Here is a 10,805-nt window from a genome sequence, read left to right on the forward strand (position 1 = left end):
ATACATGCTGTTCATATTGGCCAATCTCAAAACTTCCTGATTGGAGACATGGTCCCTCCAAGAGATGCCCTTTATGCGTCTCAGGCAGCGCAAGTGGAAACTATTCAATCTGTGCTCTTGGTACATGTATGTTGACCAGCTTTCACTGCCATAAAGGAGAGTGCTCACAACACAGGCGTTGTAGACTAGGATTTTGGTCGCTGTGGTCAATTTACCATTTTCCCAGACGCGCTTGGAGAGTTTTGCCAATGCTGTGGTAGCTTTTTCTATCCTTTTTGTCAGCTCGATGTCTAAGTCTAGGTTACTGACAATTGTTGAACCCAAGTAGGTAAATTCCTGCACCACTGAAAGGGTGTGGTTCCCAATTTGTATTATAGGTATTTCTGCGACGTCTTGTGCCAGGATTTCGGTCTTGGAGAGACTTATAGTAAGGCTAAACTCTTGACAAGCAGCTGCTAAGGCGTTCACTAGCTTCTGTAGACCTCCTTGTGAGTGAGATACGAGTGTCGCGTCATCGGCAAACAGCAGCTCCCTTATCAAGATACGACGCCTTTTCGTTTTGGCTTTAAGACGTGCCAGGTTAAAGAGCCTTCCATCGGATCTGCTATGGATGTATATTCCGTCTTCCAGGGATTTAAAAGCACTGGATAGAGAAGATGAGAAGAAGATGCCAAATAGTGTAGGGGCCAGTACACATCCTTGTTTTACACCGCTCTTAATGGAGGAAGAACTTTCAAACTGAACGGTGCCCTGCATATTTTTGTGAAAAACTGACACTAGTTTTCTTAACTTATTTGGGCAGCCGATTCTCTCTAGTACAGCAAACAGACCGCTTCTGCTAACAAGGTCAAAGGCCTTGGTCAAATCAATAAAAGCTATGAAGAGGGGCTGCTTTTGTTCTCTGCTCTTCTCCTGTAGCTGCCGCAGAGAGAAAATGATATCTGTTGTAGATCTACCTGCCCTAAAGCCACACTGCGACTCTGGATAAACACGATCTGCCAGGATCTGTAATCGCTTTAGTAATACTCTAGCAAAAGCCTTTCCGACTATGCTAAGCAGTGAGATGCCTCTGTAATTGTTACAATCAGAGCGGTCGCCTTTATTTTTATAAATTGTAACAATGTTGGAGTCTTTCAATTCCTGGGGGACCATTCCTTGTTCCCAGCACAAGCTTAGCAGTTCATGGAGTGGTTTGATTAGGGCATGTTTTCCAGCCTGAATTACTTCAGCAGGAATGCCATCTCCTCCGAGTGTTTTCCCATGTGCAAGCATGTCAATGGCAATGCTCAGCTCCTTTACTGAGGGCGTTTCGTCTAATTCCGTCAAAACTGGAAGTGATGGGTAGTTGGAAACAGCATTTGGTGAGATGGCGTTTTCAATCTGGTAGAGTTCTGCATAGTGTTCTACCCATCGTTCCATTTGCAGCGCACGATCGCTGATGATTGAGACATCTTTTGACTTGAGCGGAGCACACTTGCTGGTGTGAGGTCCAAAGGCTTTTCTCATGCCCTCATATAGTCCTCTTATGTTACCACAGTCGGCACAAGATTGAATATCTTCGCATAGCTCCTGCCAGTATTTGTTAGCACATTGTCTCGCTACTCTTTGGGCATTGTTACGTGCAGCTCTGAGCCTTTTTAAGTTGCTTGGGGTGGGATCCTTCTTGTAGATTAGCATGGCTGCTCTCTTGTTCATAGTGGCAGTTTCCATTTCTGGTAGACTAGCTTCAAAACAGTCTTCGCTTTTCTTGGTTTTGTTTCCAAAGACCAGTGATGATGTTTGGTAGATTGTATCACGCATAAACGTCCAGCTTTTTTCTACCTCAGTCACAGAGAAGTTTTTAAAAGCTTCCTCTAATTTGTTCTCAAATTCGGTGCAAAGATTCTAATTAGGCTGAGAAATAATTTGCAACTATTTGTTTAAAGTGTCTTTTGCTACCCAAACATGAAAATTGAGGTTTAAATAGGGGGTGTTCGATAGTAGCTGTTTTTATATAAGCTATCTCAGCTTCGTAAAATATCGAACACCATTTTAATGTTAAAAATAAACATCGAAGGGATATAACCCAAAGAAGACAAAATATTTAAATTATATATTTTTTAATTGTTATTTTTTTAAATAATGTAATGCAAAGTACATACATAAATTACTCATGTGTTACAATTTGAATCAGCTATTTGTGGTTTACCGTAAATGTACTATATTTTTCTAAGTAAATAGATTTACATTGATATGCACTAATTGTATCCATTTTAAAAGCTTGATTTTATGACACATATAGTTTGATGCTATTATCATCGTTGTGATGATGCAGGAACAATTATTATAGAATATATCCAGTTGTGTTGTTTTTTTTTCAGATGCCCCATTCTATTAACTTCTGAATTATGTGTTATAAACAAATACCTAGCGCATGTGCTTCATGTGAAGAGATATTAATGAAATGAAAAGGCTAAGGGGGAGGTATAAAATGTAGATATGGTATTTTGAAATAAAAATGTCTTTGGTAGGTAAAAAAAAAAAAAGGGGGGGGGGAGAGAAACAGTCAAGACACTGTATCAAGAGAACATCAATAATTGATCGACCATTAAAATGTGACGTCAACCTCAAATACATAGTCAGTTGTGCTTCTCGATCTAGACATGTGGCGCAGGGTCTAAAATAAAATTTTATATATATATATATATTGCCATAAAGTATGATAACGCTCATAATGCGCTACAAAGACACTCCTTTGAAACATCAAAAATACACAAAATAATAACAATAACACATTTAACCACTCTCTTATTCTGCCTACATGCACCCCTTACCCGTGCTTCTTCTTACACAATTCCACTCTCCAACATTCACACTTTTTCAGTGCAAAGTAACAAAGTAAATTTTAAGACTCAATCTAAACGCAGCCACCAGACTAACACACAACAAAAAAAAAATGGTCAGTGATAGCCCAACACACAGGTGTAAACCAGGCCACCAACACAGCCCCAAAACATTGTTCAAGTTGTAGTAAGAACAATGTTGAGGGGAAAGGGGGAGGAGCCATCAGTCGAGTACCTACGGTCAAGCCACTAATTAGGTCACAAACACTAGGCATGATAGATATATAGATATGTTGTTTGTGTGTGTGTGACAAATACTAAGCGTGCTCTAAAATATGGTGGGTTTATTTTGGTCAACCAGGTGTTTTAGGGAGGATCTATCTACATCTATAGATAACACAGCTCACAAGCTACCATAGCTTTTCAGTCCCCCCCCCCTTCCCCGCCACGATAGAAAAAATATCTAGCACTGACTTTTGGGCTGTTACTTACACTGAGCGTGCTAGATCGGCGGCTAGTTACATAGAGCCGCGTATGTTTTGTTTTTAGGTCAACCAAGTAAACTGTTGTGTCCTGCAATGACTTGGGGAGGTCGGGATTATCTATTGGCTACCAAAGCTTATTAGGCTCTCCCCCAAATAAATAATATCTGGATTTATTAATGGCCTTAATATCTCAAAATAGCTTAGACCTAAATAAGTACTGGTACGGTAATGTGTCGGTAATGCGTTACTGGGCTTAGCACCGTCAGTTTCTAAGCAGAGCTGATCAGTGATAGATTCCTTCGATGTGGAGCATGTGAAAATGACTAAAATCTGTGTCTTGACATGGCGTAAAAAGAAAATGATATAAATTTTAAAAAATATAGATTATAACACTTTTGAAACACCATACTTTTCACAAAATTTTAAGATTATAACACTTTTAAAACACCATACTTCTCATGTGTTCGATAGTTTCTTAATATGTTCGATAAGATAAGATAAGGGTAAAACGATGTTCGATAATTTAAGCTTTTGAAAGCATCGACCTGACCCACTTTAACATCAAATATTAGTTTAACTATGAGTAGTAATAGAATAAAACATGTCTACTTTTTAAGAAAAATGGATGAGAAGTTCACTTCATAGATACAATCAATAACATCAAATATAAGTTTAACTATGAGTAGTAATAGAATAAAACATGTCTACTTTTTAAGAAAAATGGATGAGGAGTTCACTTCATAGATACAATCAATTTTTTTCTAGGTCTAATTTTTACGGAGATACACAAATTCAAACATAAAAAATGTCGGCGACTGAGCTTAACTTGTTCGATAAACGTAAGTTACTCTAGTCTTAGACTTAATTAACTGACTTAACTTGTCTTAACTATCACTGTATCTATCACACTCACTGACATCACTCGCCACAGGCACAGGTCTATGATAGTCTATCTTTTACTCTAACACTTACACTCTTACTAGTTTTTAGTATCTAGAGTAACTTACATCTATCGAACACCTTCGTTTTAAGGTACTTATCGAACACCCCATTGTATTTTTAAAAATTCTCCTTTATTTCGATGATTATAAAGAAACTAGTCCATTCTTATTGTGCATCGTCCATTTCTTGATAGTTAAGTTATAATTAGTTTCATTTTCACCCGAGGATCATTTTTTTACTTATATTCAAAGTGCATTGGTAATATTGGTATAAAAATTTCACTTTTTTTGAACTCTTGGGAAGAGTGGAGTGAGTCTCGGGTTAAGGGTATTTTTTAATGCTAATGATGCTTCAGCTCAAAAAAACTATATAATACGCTTCTAATTAGGCTGAGAAATATTTACAACTATTTATTTGAAAGTGTCCTTTGTTACCTAAACATGAAAATTGAGGTTTAAAAAGGGGGAGTTCGATAATAGCAGTTTTTATATAAGCAATCTCAGCTTCGTAAGATATCGAACGCCATTTTAATGTTAAAAATAAACATCAAAGGGATATAACCCAAAGAAGACAAAATATTTAAATTATATATTTTTTAATTGTTATTTTTTAAAATAATGTAATGCAAAGTACAGATATAAATTAATCATATGTTACAATTTGTATTAGCTATTTGTGGTTTACCGTAAATGTGCTATATTTTTTTAAGTAAATAGATTTACATCGATATGCACTAATTGTACCCATTTTAAAAGCTTGATTTTATGACACATATATTATAGCTTGATGCTAATAGCATCTACGTGCTACTATCGGAAGGAACAGAGTGGAATGTATTCAGTTATTGTTTCTTTTTCAGATGCCCCATTCTATTAACTTCTGAATTTGCCCCATTCTATTAACTTCTGAATTATGTGTTATAAACCAATACCTAGCGCATGTGCTTGATGTGAAGAGATATTAATAAAACGAAAGGGCAAAGGGGGAGGTATAGAATGCAGATATGGTATTTTGAAATAAAAATGTCTTGGGCAGGTAAAAAAGAAAAGGTCGGGGGGTGGGGGAGAGAAACAGTCAAGACACTGTATCCAGAGATCATCAATAATTGATCGACCATTAGAATTTGACGTCAGCCTCAAATACAAGAGTCAGTTGTGCTTCTCGATCTAGACGTGTGGCGCCGGGTCTATATTTTTGCCATAAAGTATGATAAAGCTCATAATGCGCTACAAAGACACTCCTTTGAAACTTCACAAATACACAAAATAATAACAATAACACATTTAACCACTCTCTTATTCTGCCTACACCCCCTTACCCGCGCTTCCACTCTCCAACATTCACACTTTTTCAGTGCAAAGTAACAACATAAATATCAAGACTCAATCCAAACGCAGCCACCAGACTAACACACAACAAAAAAAAAATGGTCAGTGATAGCGTAACACACAGGTGTAAACCAGGCCATCAACACAGCCCCAAAACATTGTTCAAGTTGTAGTAAGAACAATGTTGAGGGGAAAGGGGGAGGAGCCATCAGTCGAGTACCTACGGTCAAGCCGCTAATTAGGTCACAAACACTAGGCATGATAGATACGTAGTATATATAGATATGTTGTTTGTGTGTGTAAGTGACAAATATTAAGCGTGCTCTAAAATACGGTGTTTTTTTTTTTGGTCAACCAGGTGGTTTAGAGAGGGCGGATTTATCTACATCTATAGGTAACACAGCTTGCAAGCTACCATAGCTTTTCAGCACCCCCCCCCTTTCCCCGCCCAGATCGAAAAATATCTAGCACTGACTTTTGGGCTGTTACATACACTGAGCGTGCTAGATCGGCGGCTAGCTACGTAGGGCCGCGTACCGTATGTTTTGTTTTTAGGTCAACCAAGTAAACTGTTGTGTCCTGCAATGACTTGGGGAGGGCGGGATTATCTATTGGCTACCAAAGCTTATTAGGCTCTCCCTCAAATAAATAATATCTGGATTTAATTTATTAATGGCCTTATGTCTCAAAATAGCTTAGACCTAAATAAGTACTACGGTAATGCGTTACTGTGCTTAGCACCGTCAGTTTCTAAGCAGAGCTGATCAGTGATAGATTCCTTCGATGTGGACCATTTGAAAATGAGTCTAAAAATCTGTCTTTCTTGACATGGCGTAAAAAGAAAATTATATAAATTTTAAAAAATATAGATTATAACACTTTTGAAACACCATACTTTTCACAAAATTTTAAGATTATAACACTTTTAAAACACCATACTTCTCGTGTGTTCGATAAGTTCTTAATATGTTCGTTAAGATAAGATAAAGGTAAAAAAGTGTTCGATAATTTAAGCTTTTGAAATCATCAACCTGACCCATTTTAACATCAAAAATAAGTTTAACTATGAGTAGTAATAGAATAAAACATGTCTACTTTTTAAGAAAAATGGATGAGGAGTTCACAGATACAATCAGTTTTTTTCTAGGTCTAATTTTTACGGAGATACACAAATTCAAACATAAAAAATGTCGGCGAATGAGCTTAACTTGTTCGATAAACGTAAGTTACTTTTAGTTACTGTATCTACTATCTAGATCTAGCTTTCTACTTCACTTCTAGCTTAGACTTAGTGACAATCTATTCTATAGATCTATATTATATATTTTATCTAGATAGATTCTAGATCTAGTTTCTAAATCTGGAGAAAGATTTAGATCTATCTAGACTAGATGTAGACATCTAGATTCTTATTCTTTATTTACATCTGTGTTAAAAGTGTTAAAAGTGTTGTATTCCATGTCCAAATGGACCAAAGGTAGTTGTACAGTTTATAGAAGTCTAAAATTAAGAAAATTGCAATCGTCACAGTACTCAAACACACTTGTATAGATCTATCAAGAGTCACTATTGCGGAACAGTTTGCAGCTACTTTTAGTTTTCAATTTTTTGCTCCGTAATGGTTAGACCTATGGAAAAAATAAAAGTATCTAGGCATTGCCCATCCATTTTCCGATAAAAATAGACGTATTGTTTAGTTTTTCAACAGATATTTAAATTTTACATTCAAATCGACTGAGATATGGTCAGTCACAATTACGGAACAGGATTTTTTAAGAAGTCACAATTGCGGAACACGGTAAAAATGTTGGAACAAAGCCTATATAAAGCATATATTTATTCTTATCTTATATAATACAGACGTTACCTTAAAAAAAAAGAAGATGATTACGTCATTTACGTCATGCATTTAGTCATGCATATTAACCAATGACTTAAATTCTGCCAAGTCACTGGTTTTCCTGGCTAGCCCAGGCAACCCATTCCATGCTCTAATAGCACTAGGGAAGAAGGAGTATTTGTACAAATTTGTCCTAGCATATGGGACGAGGAATGTGCCTTTATCTTTGTGTCTTTCAGAGTATTTTATTAAGTTTTGTTTTTGTATTTGAAGATTATGGTTCAGTGTTTTATGTATGATTGCTACTTTACTTTTGAGCCTTCTGTCCTGAAGACTTTCTAAATTTAGTGATTTTACCAAAGGTGTTACTCTAGTGAATAGTCGTTTGTTATGAATCTCACTGCTCTATTTTGTGTCTGTTCCAGTTTCTTAATGTTTTCTTGAGTTGGGGGGTCCAAAACGGAGGATGCATATTCTATTATTGGTCTAACCAAGGTTAAATATTTTCTTTTGTCTGGCAACCCTACAAATAACATTTCATACTCACTTAGTAAACAAACTAAATTCTTTGTGGAGACATTAAATTAATTAGCAGAATGGTTAAATATTTTGAAGAACAGAAGAGCTGACTCTACTTCTGAATTTAGAACAAATGATTCTAAGATATTCAACATTTTCTGAGACTTTAGTTTCAGTGTATTTTTTTTCCTCCACAGTGGAACTTAGCTCAGACATTTAGAAATACCAAGACTTAAATTAAGGACTTTACAAATAAAAACAAATAAATAAAGTATTGAAGTGATTTTGTGCACTTCGCGAGGAAATAGTATTATTGTTTTCTGGCTGCGGCCCTTCCGGTCATAGTAAGTTTTTTTTATGTGGTACATACACCTTAATGAGTTTAACATGCCTGGTTTATAGTAATAATAAGTACGCTCAGATATATACATATTTTAAAAAATATGAATTGATCTTCTGTCACATGGATATCAATAAATATATATATATACAGTGGCGTAGCTAGCCATGTGCGAGTGTTGTGGGCCTCACGGGGCATCAAAATAAGGATAAATTTTCTCAATAAAATCAACGCATTGTACATACATGAACAAAGACAAACTACTGAATTCGAAATTTTTACTAGAAATTAATTGAATTAATTAATCTCCCATTCTCTTTTTAAATTAAACTTAAGCTGTTAACCAGGTTGAATCAAGTTTACTAGATTTTTTTAAATCTCTGAAGGCAATGCACTTTTACACGCTCACGCACATTTTGTTACTCCATTGTTCAGTACGCTGGTTTCATCTAGATCTCGAGTTATAAATAAATGCCTTAGACTCTAAAAAAAGCAGGATCTGGCACTTAATGGGCATCGCGAACAAGTTGAAGAAGAATAACAAAGATAAAATCTAGGTCATTTCAGATGGGTTTGTGAAATTACTTTTCAAGTACGATCCACTCCTCAGAAAACATTTGCTTCGAACTTAACTTAGTTCCAGACTAAACACGTACATGTCTGCACAAATACAAAACGAACCTATTGTAATTTTGGGTGATAATGAGCCAAATATTTTTCAATTTTTTAAACAGTTCACCTGCCATCACAAAACTGGATCAATTTTTAGCGGCCCCCGAAAGGGGAAAAGACGCTATTAGTTTTGTGTGAAATGTATGTCCGTCTGTCCCGTTTAGATCTCGTAAACTAGAAAAGATATTGAAAATCCGACATCACAATATTTTAGACCATTCAAAGTTCTGATGCAACGGCTACTTTTTTTTTCTGAAAGCGAAAAATCTAATTTTTAAATCACTTATGCAAGCAGTTTTTTTAAAGAGAAAAAGCTAATTAGTATGCATTATAAGTTAGACCTTATTTAAAACGAATAGTAATCTTGTAAACATGATTTTCTTGTACTTTTTATTTATTGCGGAAATTATTTTTTTTTTAGGATCTGATTAAGAGATTGAGCCTTTTCAAAACAATTAGATCAATTATAAGACATCAGTTAGGCCAGGGGAGGCGCGGTGGCTGAGCGGTCCCGGGTTCGATTCCTGGTGAAGACTGGGATTTTCAACTTTGGAATCTTTGGGCGCCTCTGAGTCCACTCAGTTCTAATGGGTACCTGACATTAGTTGGGGAAAAGGCGGTTGGTCGTTGTGCTGGCTACATGACACCCTCGTTAACCGTAGGCCACAAAAAACAGATGAACTTTAGATCATCTGCCCTATAGACCACAAGGTCTATAAGGGGAACTAGTTAGGCCAGGTACACATCTAACTTTACATTCACTTTCACCTATCCTTTGATCTGCTGGACCGTTGGGGCACTATACAAGATCTGTTAACCTTCTTTCTCCATTCTTATCTCTCATTTGTCTTTGATATAATTTCATTCGGATGTTCTTTCTGAAAATATTGAAGCCTGCCTGGGTGGACCTCTTCGGGGGCCGATTTTGAGTTTGTGTTTCCACACAAACTGTCTTTTGTAACCTTGTTACAAATGTTGAGGTTACATTGTCATGGATAATGGCGGGGTTAAAAATGCTGTAGTCTTTCATTGACATCGTCTTAATTCATTATCTGCTCGAACCATTTTCTGAGTTTGGCTGGAATTCGAGCTAAAGCTGAAATCTATTCAGTAACATATATATATATATATATATATATCAATTTGACACTATCTGCAAGTTAGACAAGTTTGGGAATTACAAAGATGACTTGAAGAAACTTCCGGACCATTTTGAAAGAAAACTTAGTGCAATTGAAGAAGATTTAGATATCTTCAGTATGTCTTAAATGTGTGTGGACCAAAGTAGTGGAACCAAACATGCAAAACAATAATATTTGCATTTTCATATACTTCTATTTGTAACCAGCTTTTTTTTTCGGGAGCGAAGTCAAGAAGAAGCTGTCCAAAATGTGCCAGTTAAAACCTAGAAACACAGTTACATATGTGCCAGTTAAAACATAGAAACACAGTTACATATGTGCCAGTTAAAACCTAGAAACACAGTTACATATGTGCCCGTTAGAACCTAGAAACACAGTTACATATGTGCCAGATAAAACCTAGAAACACAGTTACATATGTGCCCGTTAAAACCTAGAAACACGGTTACATATGTGCCAGTTAAAACCTAGAAACACAGTTACATATGTGCCCGTTAAAACCTAGAAACACAGTTACATATGTGCCCGTTAAAACCTAGAAACACAGTTACATATGTGCCCGTTAAAACCTAGAAACACGGTTACATATGTGCCAGTTAAAACCTAGAAACACAGTTACATATGTGCCAGTTAAAACCTAGAAACACAGTTACATATGTGCCCGTTAAAACCTAGAAACACAGTTACATATGTGCCAGTTAAAACCTAGAAACAC

At 36.1% G+C, this 10,805-nt stretch overlaps 1 protein-coding gene across 5 annotated transcripts in view; it reads right to left on the bottom strand.

Moving 5' to 3' along the window:
* LOC106056975 (threonine aspartase 1-like) overlaps positions 1 to 7,090 on the bottom strand; it is a 29,608-nt gene extending 22,518 nt beyond the window's left edge. For 2 of the 5 annotated variants that reach the window (XM_056024841.1, XM_056024842.1), the window contains exon 1: positions 7,002 to 7,089. The gene's annotated coding sequence lies outside the window, so the exon portion shown is untranslated. Of the gene's footprint in view, positions 1 to 4,220; positions 5,893 to 7,001 lie in introns of those variants that run through there. The other 3 variants (XM_056024838.1, XM_056024844.1, XM_056024840.1) reach the window with 3 other exon arrangements.
* Between the last annotated feature and the right edge of the window lie 3,715 nt (positions 7,091 to 10,805).

Source organism: Biomphalaria glabrata, chromosome 3, assembly GCF_947242115.1.
Source record: "Biomphalaria glabrata chromosome 3, xgBioGlab47.1, whole genome shotgun sequence".
Classification (NCBI taxonomy): domain Eukaryota; kingdom Metazoa; phylum Mollusca; class Gastropoda; family Planorbidae; genus Biomphalaria; species Biomphalaria glabrata.